This window comes from Austrofundulus limnaeus, unplaced genomic scaffold (genome assembly GCF_001266775.1).
Source record: "Austrofundulus limnaeus strain Quisiro unplaced genomic scaffold, Austrofundulus_limnaeus-1.0 Scaffold0, whole genome shotgun sequence".
Taxonomy (NCBI): domain Eukaryota; kingdom Metazoa; phylum Chordata; class Actinopteri; order Cyprinodontiformes; family Rivulidae; genus Austrofundulus; species Austrofundulus limnaeus.
The window spans coordinates 9,389,247-9,400,301 of NW_013952402.1; the positions used below are offsets into that span (position 1 = coordinate 9,389,247).

General features: G+C 35.5%; 1 protein-coding gene across 2 annotated transcripts in view; it reads left to right on the forward strand.

Annotated features, from left to right (window-relative positions):
* Window positions 1-2,879: 2,879 nt before the first annotated feature.
* The window catches only part of LOC106513491 (phosphatidylcholine:ceramide cholinephosphotransferase 1), a 21,042-nt gene continuing 12,866 nt past the window's right edge, over window positions 2,880-11,055 (forward strand). Inside the window, exons 1-2 of one of the 2 annotated variants that reach the window (XM_014002364.1) lie at window positions 2,880-2,997; window positions 3,086-3,125. The gene's annotated coding sequence lies outside the window, so the exon portion shown is untranslated. The remainder of the gene's footprint in view (window positions 2,998-3,085; window positions 3,126-11,055) is intronic. The other variant, XM_014002356.1, reaches the window with a different exon arrangement.

Below are 11,055 nucleotides of genomic sequence, written 5' to 3' on the forward strand. Positions count from 1 at the left end.
TTAGCTGTTCAAATGAGGCGAACTCATTGTCTATATAAAGATCATTTAGAGAAGTTATTCCCTTTAAACTCCAAGTATTGAAAACAGAGTCTACTAGTGAAGGAGCAAACAATTATTGTTGTTGTTGTTGTTGTTTCATTTTGCAGATGTTCAAGTAGGCTACACACACTGATAAATTGGCAGATTTCCTTAATTCTGGGTGATTGGCATGTACACGAGAAACCAAAATGACTTTGGTAAAAATGAACTTCACAGATAAAAAGGTACTTAAGAGTCAGAAAACTGTCCACAATAAYTGGGAAAGTAAAAGAACTTTCATGCACACTAAGAAAAGAAGTGTTGAATTTACTTAATCAATATAGTTCCACTTTTCTTTTAAAGAAAATATGAAAAAATGTTTTGTGTTTACTTAGTTATTATGTATAACTTGGTTAAGTAAATTCAACACTGCGTTTTTTTTTTCATGATGAGTTTGGTCATATTTATATTTTTAACGTGTAAGTAAAAGTAAAACTATAATTTTTAGGTTTTGAATGCAATGAAATAAAGTAAAAAAGGTATAAAAATAAATCTTTAAAAATGTACTTAAGTGCTGTAGCAAAGTAWATGTACTTAGTTATRCACCTCTGGMATTTTCATRTATATTTTTGAAATATAKGAATCTCCTTTTGGAGCATGTTTTTGTTGCCACACTTGACCTACAGCAATTGCTTGATCTGTTAGTATAGTAGGAAGTGGGTACTGGTACCAGAAATAACTAAATACTTTGAATATCTCTTGGCTTGCTCGGTTCATGTGGTGAGTACAGATGAGAAGAAACCTTTCAAAATGAACCAAAACACTAAACAACAATGAAAGCATTATATTTTATTGGTAAATGCTTACTATTGTGTTAATCAAAATCATGTTAAAATAAATCTGTCGCAATTACAAAATTAAATTAAACCCCAGACCTCTTGCTCAATTCAAGTCTCACTGACTGTGGCACTGGGCTGGAAACAATAATGTGACTTGTACAGAAGCGTTGATTGTCTATCTAAAAAAGGAACTGAAAAAAAAAAAAAACTTAAATAGAAGCCGCTTTTTTTTTTTTGCACAAACGATTACACTACAATACTTCAACTGATTAAACAGTTCACAGCTGATGCGCTTTTTAAGACTTTGTTTCCAATATGATGGCCCAYTGTCATGAAAGGTGAGTGTGGTTACTGGTGTTTGCATATTCTTGCCTGTCTGTTAGCAAAATATCTCAAAACCAGGAGATAGATTTTCAGAACGTTTACAGTGTTCACAACTGAAGTCAACCAGATTCAATAAGGCCTGACATATTCAAAGGACCTGAATAAACAGAAAAATGGTGGCAACTAATTACATTTTATTGAATTAAAATTTGCTGTGGTAGTAGCTTGGGGTCCTCTCCATAACATACTTCTAGCATCAACAGATCTGAACTTTGGCTTACATACTAACCAATGCACATTACTTCAATATTATCTAGTATGTGTGTGTGAATGACGACAGTGTAAAGCGATTTGGGGTCCCTATGGGGCTTGATAATGTGCTAAACCAGTTCAGTCCATTTACCATCATTATGAAGCACTAAATTTAAGACTTTTGAGAAATCTGAGAAATGTAAAAAAGACGAAATACTAACGGTGATAAAGCTGTTGAATATATCAGTTCAGTTCACCAGGAGTTGATTAAACATTTTGGCTGAGTTGATAGTGATCAGGTGAACTAACAAGTCTTGTAAGGGTAGTAAGATATATTTCTTGACACTGTGCAGATGGTGGCTGTAAAACTGATGTGTTTACAGCCAGTATGTCCCTTTCACATATCCATACCTTCTTTGAACGTTAAAATACTTACAGGTAAACCTGGATCGTTCTCAGGTGTCACACAACACTCATAAACAGCTTTGATTGTGATTGGGAAACAACAAGGAAAATCGTTCAGAAACTTGACAACAGCTCTTGAAAAACAACACCATTCACATGATTTGGTCAAACAGAGGGCTGGTCAGAGTTCAGTCTGTTTTGTTGACTTTCATTTCCACGTGAAGCTTGCTGACTTAAAAAAAACGGTTTGTGAAAATGGGGAAATTAAACAATGTGACAATGACAGAGGTCAAAAATACATAATTGCTTTAACAGAAGTTACCTCTAAAGACTGCAGGGCGTTTTTGATATTTTAATTGCTAGTTTAAAGTAGTTAGGTCTTAGCTTGGATTTTGACCAAACATGAAACTGACCATYCGGTTAGAGATAAGCCACATCATTCACACAAATTAAACATGGGTCTTTGCATTAAGATGTAATAAAGAAAGAAAAAAATTAACAAGATATATAAACACCTTATTACAAGATATTGTTAAATGATTGTTGCACATTTTATATATATCTAAACCAAAACAAACACTGTATAGCCTCAAGCCATTTCCTTATTGTGACCTTATTTTTTCCACTTTAAATGTTCTTTCTTTATTTACGTATTTATTTGTGTCTTTTTATTTTCTCAGTCGTGTTCACAGAGGTTTGAGCTACATATTCACCTTCACCATTAGGTGGCCTCAGATGAGTAATTAATGCCAGTGGACTCCTCACCAACACTACATTCTCCTGGTACATGTCGTTGTTGCTGCATTCAAATACTCCCCGTGCACACCATCAACGTAATTAAAAAATTTGTAAATACGTCTTTAAAAATACTATTTTGTATATTTTTTGCACCTAATGAAAGGAAGTAATTTGTGTCGTTGGTTTTAGATCAGTTGACGCTTAAAGTTGAGTGTTGTTAAGGGAATATTCTGGCGTCGCTGAAATTTCCCCACTTTTTTTGTTGGCTTTGAAAGCAGCATCGGTGACGGCTTCTTCAGTCATACCGCCGCCTACCCATGAAAACACCAGGCTCACTGAGGAGTCCTGCCACACTACGGTGATAACCCGAGCAATTAYTCGAGTCCTTCAGCATTCCCCCGGTGAGGTTTTTATTTCACAGGTATGTTTCTTACTTTTTAGTTCATTTTAATGGTATCTAGCTATCGGCTAACTCCTCTCTTCGCTCTGTCTTGTCATATTGATTCAAGAAGTGTCAAGAAGGTAGCTGATCATCTGATAGTTATTGAGGTAACTACGCTGTAACTCTTGAAATATCGTATCCTGTTCAAAGCCTTTTTGTCGTGTGCGCCATCATCACATATGAGCGTCACATTCAAACGTAGCATTAGCAGCAGATATTGCTCACTCCCACTCTCTCTGGCCTTGTGGTGGGATATTTTAACAGCTGTCGAGAAAAAAAAACATCTCTCGTTATCCTTAATCCAGATTCAACGTGACTCACGGAGGCCACAACCCGAACCTTAACCCGAGAAAACCCACCGAAGATTTGCTTTCAGTTATATTTAGGTTTTATCGCACGGTTCCGCTACAAATAAATGGCAAACAAATACCCTAAAACCGTGTTGTGAGCACAGGGCATTTTTAGCTAGCACAGGCTAGCTGAACGTAGTCTTCAAGACGCAAGCTTTAGCTTGGCTTTTTTATTTTTAGGCGGACAGGCTTTAGCTCCTAAGCCAAGTAATACAGAGRCATGTGTATGAAATACACTACGTTAAATCGTGTTTTTAAAATGTATTTAATCCAAACCTACAGGTGTGTAAGCACTCATAATAATTGTATCTCAGATTACTACTAAAAGTGTAATTATGTGCATGTGTTCTTGATGGTTAAACAATCGTGTTAATAATTTGAGTGTACAATTTCTACCTTCTAAATCAACAGTGTTCACAATATTAAAGAAATATTTTATTGCATTTTTAAAAACAATTTAAACCTGGGATTTTAAGCTGTACATAAATAGGATATTTGAGCTATCTGCTCAAAAGATTGAGTAGTATGAACCGGCTGTTTGCACCACTTTGTGTGTCAGAGTAATTTGGGTTTTGCCAACTGTACATTTTGAATATGCAAAATGTTTTTTTTTTGGTCAAGATGTTTGTACGTTATTCTAGTCAAAACAAACACTTAAGAATTCATTAAAGTTGATTGCATTTTAGTTGCTGAATACATTTAAAAGTGGTCAGCAAGAGTTGAATCCATGTCAGCTGTTTGATTTTGATTAGGACAGAAAACCTTGAGGGCAAGCTGCAAGTGGTCATTTGTTAATAAAATAAATTGCAGGAAAATGAGAGAATGTTGGACCTAGTAATCCCAAAAGTTGTAAGAATTAAAGTTGTTCACTATCGCACTAAGTAGCATTAAAGCCGTTAAGATTTGGTGCGATGACGTACTTTTGTGGTGCGATTTTTGCTGCATCAAGGAGTTTTACAGTCTGGCATCTATTAAACTTCGTACAGCGGGACACATTATTGAGAATTTTGACACTCGAGCTTTTCACAATGTGATATGTAACGATAGTTTACGATGGGCTGAGAATCACACAGTGGCTACGTTCACACTGCAGGCAAATCCGACCCAAATCCGATTTTTTTGACCCATCTGACTCATATCCGATTTTTTTACGACAGTCTGAACGAGACAAATCCGATTTTTTCAAATCCGACCCAGGCCGTTTCAGTATGTGGTTTTAAATCAGATATATATCTGATGTTTTCAAAGTGACTGCAGTGTGAACGCTCATGTCACATTACATCTGACTTTTTCATCAGGAGGAGGGGGTGAAGGATCGATAAGACGCTAACCTCAAGTCTCGCTGTTTAAATCTGCAGCTCCGTGTGTTTACAGCTCCAAAACACAAGTCCAGTCGCTTCATCTTTTTACTTTTCATTAGTATGATAATAACGATGTCCAGCCTGGGTCGCGGAGAGTATCGATCCTAAAGTTAGATACTCGGTCGATACTTTTTTCCAGCTCGTAGTTTCGTAAAAAAAAAGCTTCACTGGAGCATCCCGGTCAGAGGCAGGTTTAGATATAAACACTGAACTAAAGAAGCAGGTCAGATAATTATTTAATCGGCTCTGATTAAACAACTACTTCCGATTCAATGCGTAAAATGTAGCATCCATGCTAGCTCTGTAAACAAACAAGCCGGCTGATGAGATGTCACGTCTTTTACTGCGCATGCGTGTCACATCATTGCTGTGTAGCGTTCACACAGGGGTCTGATACAGGTCACATTTAAAATGTAATGTGAACGTTGCAACTTGTCATGTAAATAACCTCGCATATTGAAAGTACATCTAGACTGTTTCTTTTCTTTAGTCAAATTACATTTGACGTTACTTTTCTATTTATTGTTCACCCCCCCACCACCTTTTTTAAAGGCACTTTGTTTCAACAAGGTTTTCCACAAACCCAGTACTTTTTTTATTTTCGAGGAAAATGAAGGAAAAAGAAAATCATCACAGACAACTTTTTAGTCTTTATAAAAAATATTGCAAATAATTACATTGACGTCATTAGAAAGATGTGATGCATGTAATGTCCCATCATTATTTTAGACTTGTACACATTTATTCATAAATCAGTCAAAAAAAAAAAAACACAGTGATCGAAAGAAAGAGGGGACTGTCTGTCCAAAAAAAACCAAACAAAAGTGGCGAGAAAGCAACTCTACACAAGGACAAACCTTGTGTTTCAGCAGTCTGTTTCAGGAGGGTGAAATGTTAAAAGGGGTTATTGTTGTCACTGTATATAGCCTTGTTGTTCACCCTGCCCTGGTGCCAACRCACATCATGTCAGACCAGAAAGTAAGTAAAAGGAAGCGTTGACAAGCATGGCGCAATTTGGTGGAAACAGTGAGCTTATGTACACCGCTATAAGCTATGATTCAGATTTGTCCCTTGACAACCACCRTATTGACCAAACATTACCATAGTAATCTCTAAACACATTCTGACTTCCGGGGAAAAAAAAATACCGTTATGTGTCATCATGTTCAATAGATATTAACTAAGTTCTTACTTTACTAGGTAACAGGTCTTTCAAAAGCTTTATGACTTGAAATTCACATTTAGGTGAGGTTTTTAATCTAAAATTCTAGTTTAGCCTCATTGTCCTTGTATGTTTTACTGCAATCCACGTGTTTTATTTGTGACTTTGAATGCATCCTCGCAGAAATAAGTTCAGCCTAAATGTGCTGCATGTCTGTAAGTTAGTAGGACTCGGGATTAGCTGATTTTAGGTCCCTTGGTTTTGATCTTTGCAGGTATCTTAACCATTTATAAAAGGAGATTATGGTAGTTTTTAATCTTTCTTTTAATCGAAAGTATGCATGTTTGCTTGACCTTGCCTCACGAAGTGCTAAGCTTTAACTTCCCTACTTTTATTTTAAATGTCTACAGATTCACAATAAATTACCTCATAGTTTCCCACATACTGGTTAAAACAAACGGTCTCATATTAAACCCAATTGTTTTGAGCTGTTTTGCTTTGGTCACTGATCACTAATTTCATCAACATTTGATCACAGACTTCCCTCCAGCATAGCGGCGTGCAATGTTTTTTTTTTCCATAGTGTTTCTGCCATAATTAGAAACAGATGTACGTAGTTTTACTGCGAGTCACATGTTGTCCCAGATTCTTGAGGCCTACAACAGCTTTTGCAAACCTATGCTATGTGCTTTGGTATAACCTTTTTTATTTTTCTAGTATGAGATAGTAAAAATTGACTAAAAGTTTACTAACAGTGGTACAGAGTCTATAAGTAGTGTCATGTCACCTAGCATAGATTTGAATAGTTTTAAAAATTCTTTAAGAAACCAGTATTGTGGCTATGAATGTCTTTTCAAGGTAATGTTTAAAATATTTTATTGCCTGTCATTTTAAGCAATGGTAATGCTTCCTAGAAAAAGTAAATGGTTTAGAGAGTTTTAGACTGAACTGAGAGGAAAATGTGTGCAAGGTTATTTAAAGTTTATAAAACTCTATTGACAATAATTTAAATGAGTCACTAACTTGTGGGGGGATTCATTTTCTACTTGTTTGAAAATGAACCTTTTTATATAGTTTAGGGTTATCAAAAGGGTGCATTGGTAGGATTTTTTTTTTAATATGGCAGAAAAACTTTAGGTTTTGTCAAAGACTCCCATAACCCATAAGCCTATGTGTCAGGAAAAAGTCAACAATTAATGCTTTGTCTTCTGTATTTTAAAAGGTTAGCACTCACTTTAAGTTTGCAATGAAACGTTTTTTTACTGAGTAATTTCAAACCATGATTGTTCAACCATCAACAGGTTTCTTGTTTTGCATAGTTTTAACAGATGGTAGTAGCAGATTTGATAAGAAACATCTCCTCTGTAATACTTTGTGTCACATCCATGATTAGTTGTAACATTAGACTTTATTTAATAAACATGTATTTTAACTGTAAAATAAAGACTGTAAAAATACGGTAGGATGTTCAGTTTTTATCATTTTTAAACTAAAAGTTTAGCAGTTTAGCTTGTTTGTYGCGCTAGCGCAGAGCTAATACATGTAAGGCAATATAGCGTCGGCGCTAGCGCGAAGTCTAATAGGCTAAGCTGAGGTTCTTCTTCCATGAAGCAGCTCTGTTGTCCTCCATCCATGTTTTCAGTTACAGTCTGAGTCATTTCTACCTTCTCCTCTCTGTCAACGCTCTCTGGGTTCATTTAAAAGAGTCGATCATCAGATATTGTCCAAGATTAACCTTCAAGGTGGATATAGCTCGCTCACACCGAGGACCTATCCACATCATCATTTACCCAGAATGCTTTATATGTAAATAAAATGGCTCAGTCCGTGTTAATTTTTTTAAATGATAAGAACTAAACATCCTACAGTATTTTTAGAGTCTTTATTTTACAGTTAAAATACATGTTTATCAAATAAAGCTTAATGTTGCAACTAATCAGGGATCCCTTTAAAGTTTTGTAGGGGAAGTGGGTGTCTTTTTACCAATGGTACATGCAGAGTCATTGTTAAACTAAGACTTGTGTACGACTTCTTGATAACTTTTGAGAAAAGAAGAAGTGGTGTTTCCTGCTGACACTTGCCCTGTGTGCTATGTCAGACCTCCAGGTTATTTTTTTYCCCCTCCAAAGACAGTAGTGTTCAGTTTGCAGAGAAGTTAGGAATGTTTTGTAGTTTATTTGGCCATTCTGATCAAACACATTGCTCTGTAATTTACCAAACTGACTAGCTATAATAACGTGGCTTTCAGGCATTTCTCGTAAACCTCATCGCATTGGGCTGTGACATGAAAAAGAGGAAGATCGCTGAGTCTTGTTCTAATTCAACTTTAAACAGACTGCATTCAGCTGTTAAAACAATGGGCGGAGAAAAGCACATTTTTTGTCTTGCATGACAATTAAAAAATACAAAATTATAATGTCAATGATACTCTTTAGGAATGATAAAATGATACCTGGTTAGGAAATGTAATTGGAAATATGTCAGCACACTTGGAAAAATGTGTTGTCATAGACACTTAGTAATCATAACAATTTCTCCATGTTTGTCCTCGGTGTTTAAATACCTTCATTTCATGTATCCTCCCAGCCTTGCAGTGTGTTTTGGTTCCAAACAACATTTTAAATCTTTTACAAGATTATGCAGGGTTTACCTAGACGCTTGTGGCCTCCAGGAACTGCTGGATTCATTACCCAATTTCTAAGAACCATTGTATCCTGAGGCAATAGGTGATCAAATACTTTTCGACAGTATGTAAACATTTTCTGATCATACAAATCTAAGACAAATATTAAGTATAGATGGCTTAAAAATGGCATGCTGTCTGTTCTGTATCAAACTGAAAGCTCCTTCAGTCTAATATGTGCATATAATAAAAAACTTGGTGCTATTAGATTCTGTAGCCTACAGCTAGACTAACTTCTAGTGCGTTCTAGTGCAATTCATTAACACCTCAGGGCTTCTTGATTTCTATTTTTTAGAATAAACACTTTTTTGGACTCCAGAACTTAAAAGATAATCATCGGTGAAAGATCAATGTCTGTGTAACCTTAAACAAACACAAAAATCAACCAAAGCCCAGTTTTACACCAGCTGGGAGCTTAATCATTAAAGAAGGTGCTGGGCATTTGCAATTTGTCAAATTTCCTCTTGATATATGGCATTAGTCTTTAAAGAAAACTCACTTTATCCTTAGAAATGATCAAAAACTGTCCATCTTACTAAGTTTTGAAATCTTATATCCAGCCAAAAGTCTTTTTATCTTGTTTTGGGACTGATTTACTAAACAAGAACTGATTGTGTAAGTATAATAATCTTGTTTTCAGAATGTGTAAGATTATTTGTCYTATCCTGAAAATTTGACTAAAATTAAGTCAAAAATTTCTGCCAATGGAGGAAACTTGGTAAGATTCTTGAAATACTTGATTTGACTCGATTTTTTTTCTTATTTCAAGAATCTTACCAAGTAAAATTTTCTTACTCCATCGGCGTCAAATTTTCAGGCTAACAAGACAAATAATCTTACACATTCTGAAAACAAGATTATTCTTACACAATCAGTTCTTGTTTAGTAAATCAGTCTCAAAACAAGATCAAAAAGACTTTTTGGCTGGATATAAGGTTTTAAAACTTGGTTAAGTGGACATTTTTTGCAGTAAACTTGTTGGTGGAGAGGTACAAATGTGAGGCTGTGTTTTTGGCAATCTTTTAAATTCTTCTAAAAATTCTCTTCATTCCAAGCATTCATCAAACACCCCAGCTGAAGGCTATGTACTGCTGGTCACGGAGCATTTGTGTTTACAGTATTACAGTACTACAGCTACAGTGTGTGTGTGTGAAGGTTTTGTCTCCTCTGGTAAACTGATTCAGCTCAATGACTATAAAATTCTCAGAAATTGCAGTTCAACTAATACCACACACAATTAATTTTGGTGCTGGTATGTTTCCTCAGTCGGTCTGTATAACTGACCAGCTTTGTTTCTTGTTCAAATACGAAGTTAATTTGCCACTTATTATTGCCTTTCACTTTAAATAGGCTTGGCTCAGTTATGTCAATATTGCCCTCCATATTGTCTTTCTTTGGAAGGTTTGTGTCCCTGTTGTAAAGGGATACAGGTGACGTTGTATTGTCTCCTCATTCTTAGTTTGTTTGATAACAAACAAAAACTGTAAAAAGATACTGTCATTTAAAAGCTGTGTAAAAAGAGAAGAACACCGGCTTCAGAGCATGACGTACAAGGAGAACAAATGGTGTATTCATCTTCAGAACAGGTTGTGAGGGACAATATAACTAGGGCTGACACGATTCCTTGAATAATTCGAGTAATTCGATTACAAAAATCCTTGAGGCAAATTTATCTGCCTCGAAGCTTCGTAAAAAATACATACTGTTATAATCGGCGCACTTTTGTCCGCTCGGAATGTCACTTGTGTTGCACAATGCTACGACGTTAGTGCTTCCGCTAAGTGCTATATTTAGCTTTAGAAGAAGATGAAGAGTGCCGAAATGAAGCGCCCCAAAAAAACGACAAATTTATAAAAAGCATGGGAACATTTAAAACTAAACAGAAAAGACGACAACGTGCATTGCTCTGCACATCCTCAGTGTTTCTGCGCCGGATCAAAAACAGTGGCTGCATGTACCGAACACGTCCGGAGTTAACAACAGGTATTTTTTTTAATGTTCCCTTTGCAAAATAAGGTTACCTAAATCTGTTATAATCAGTCACGTTACAGATGTACAAGGAGGAGGTATATTTAAGCTAATGTTTTTGTGCTGACTAATCAAGGTGACCTGGCAGGGTTTTATTAAATGGTGTGTAAGTTGTGTGATTAAAAACAAGATTTACTGTAAGTTTGTCAGTTAAAAATAAAAGCACAGCAACAGATCGGCTCGAGTTGAAACACATTTATTTGTTGATATGCTTTTATCTTAGTTTAAATGATTAATGGTTTGAATGATTAAATGATACTTGGAGTAAATATTTCAAGTTTCAAAGTATTTATAGAAGATAGTTTGATTTTTAAATTATTTGCTGCTGCTTTTTACGCTTTTAGCCTTCATTACTACTGACATATTTGATTGTAGCTAAGCAGTCAAGACCAAATATTTATTGCCTAAAGGGGAACCCTGCACCAACCTAATAACAGTCTTAAAAAATAATTT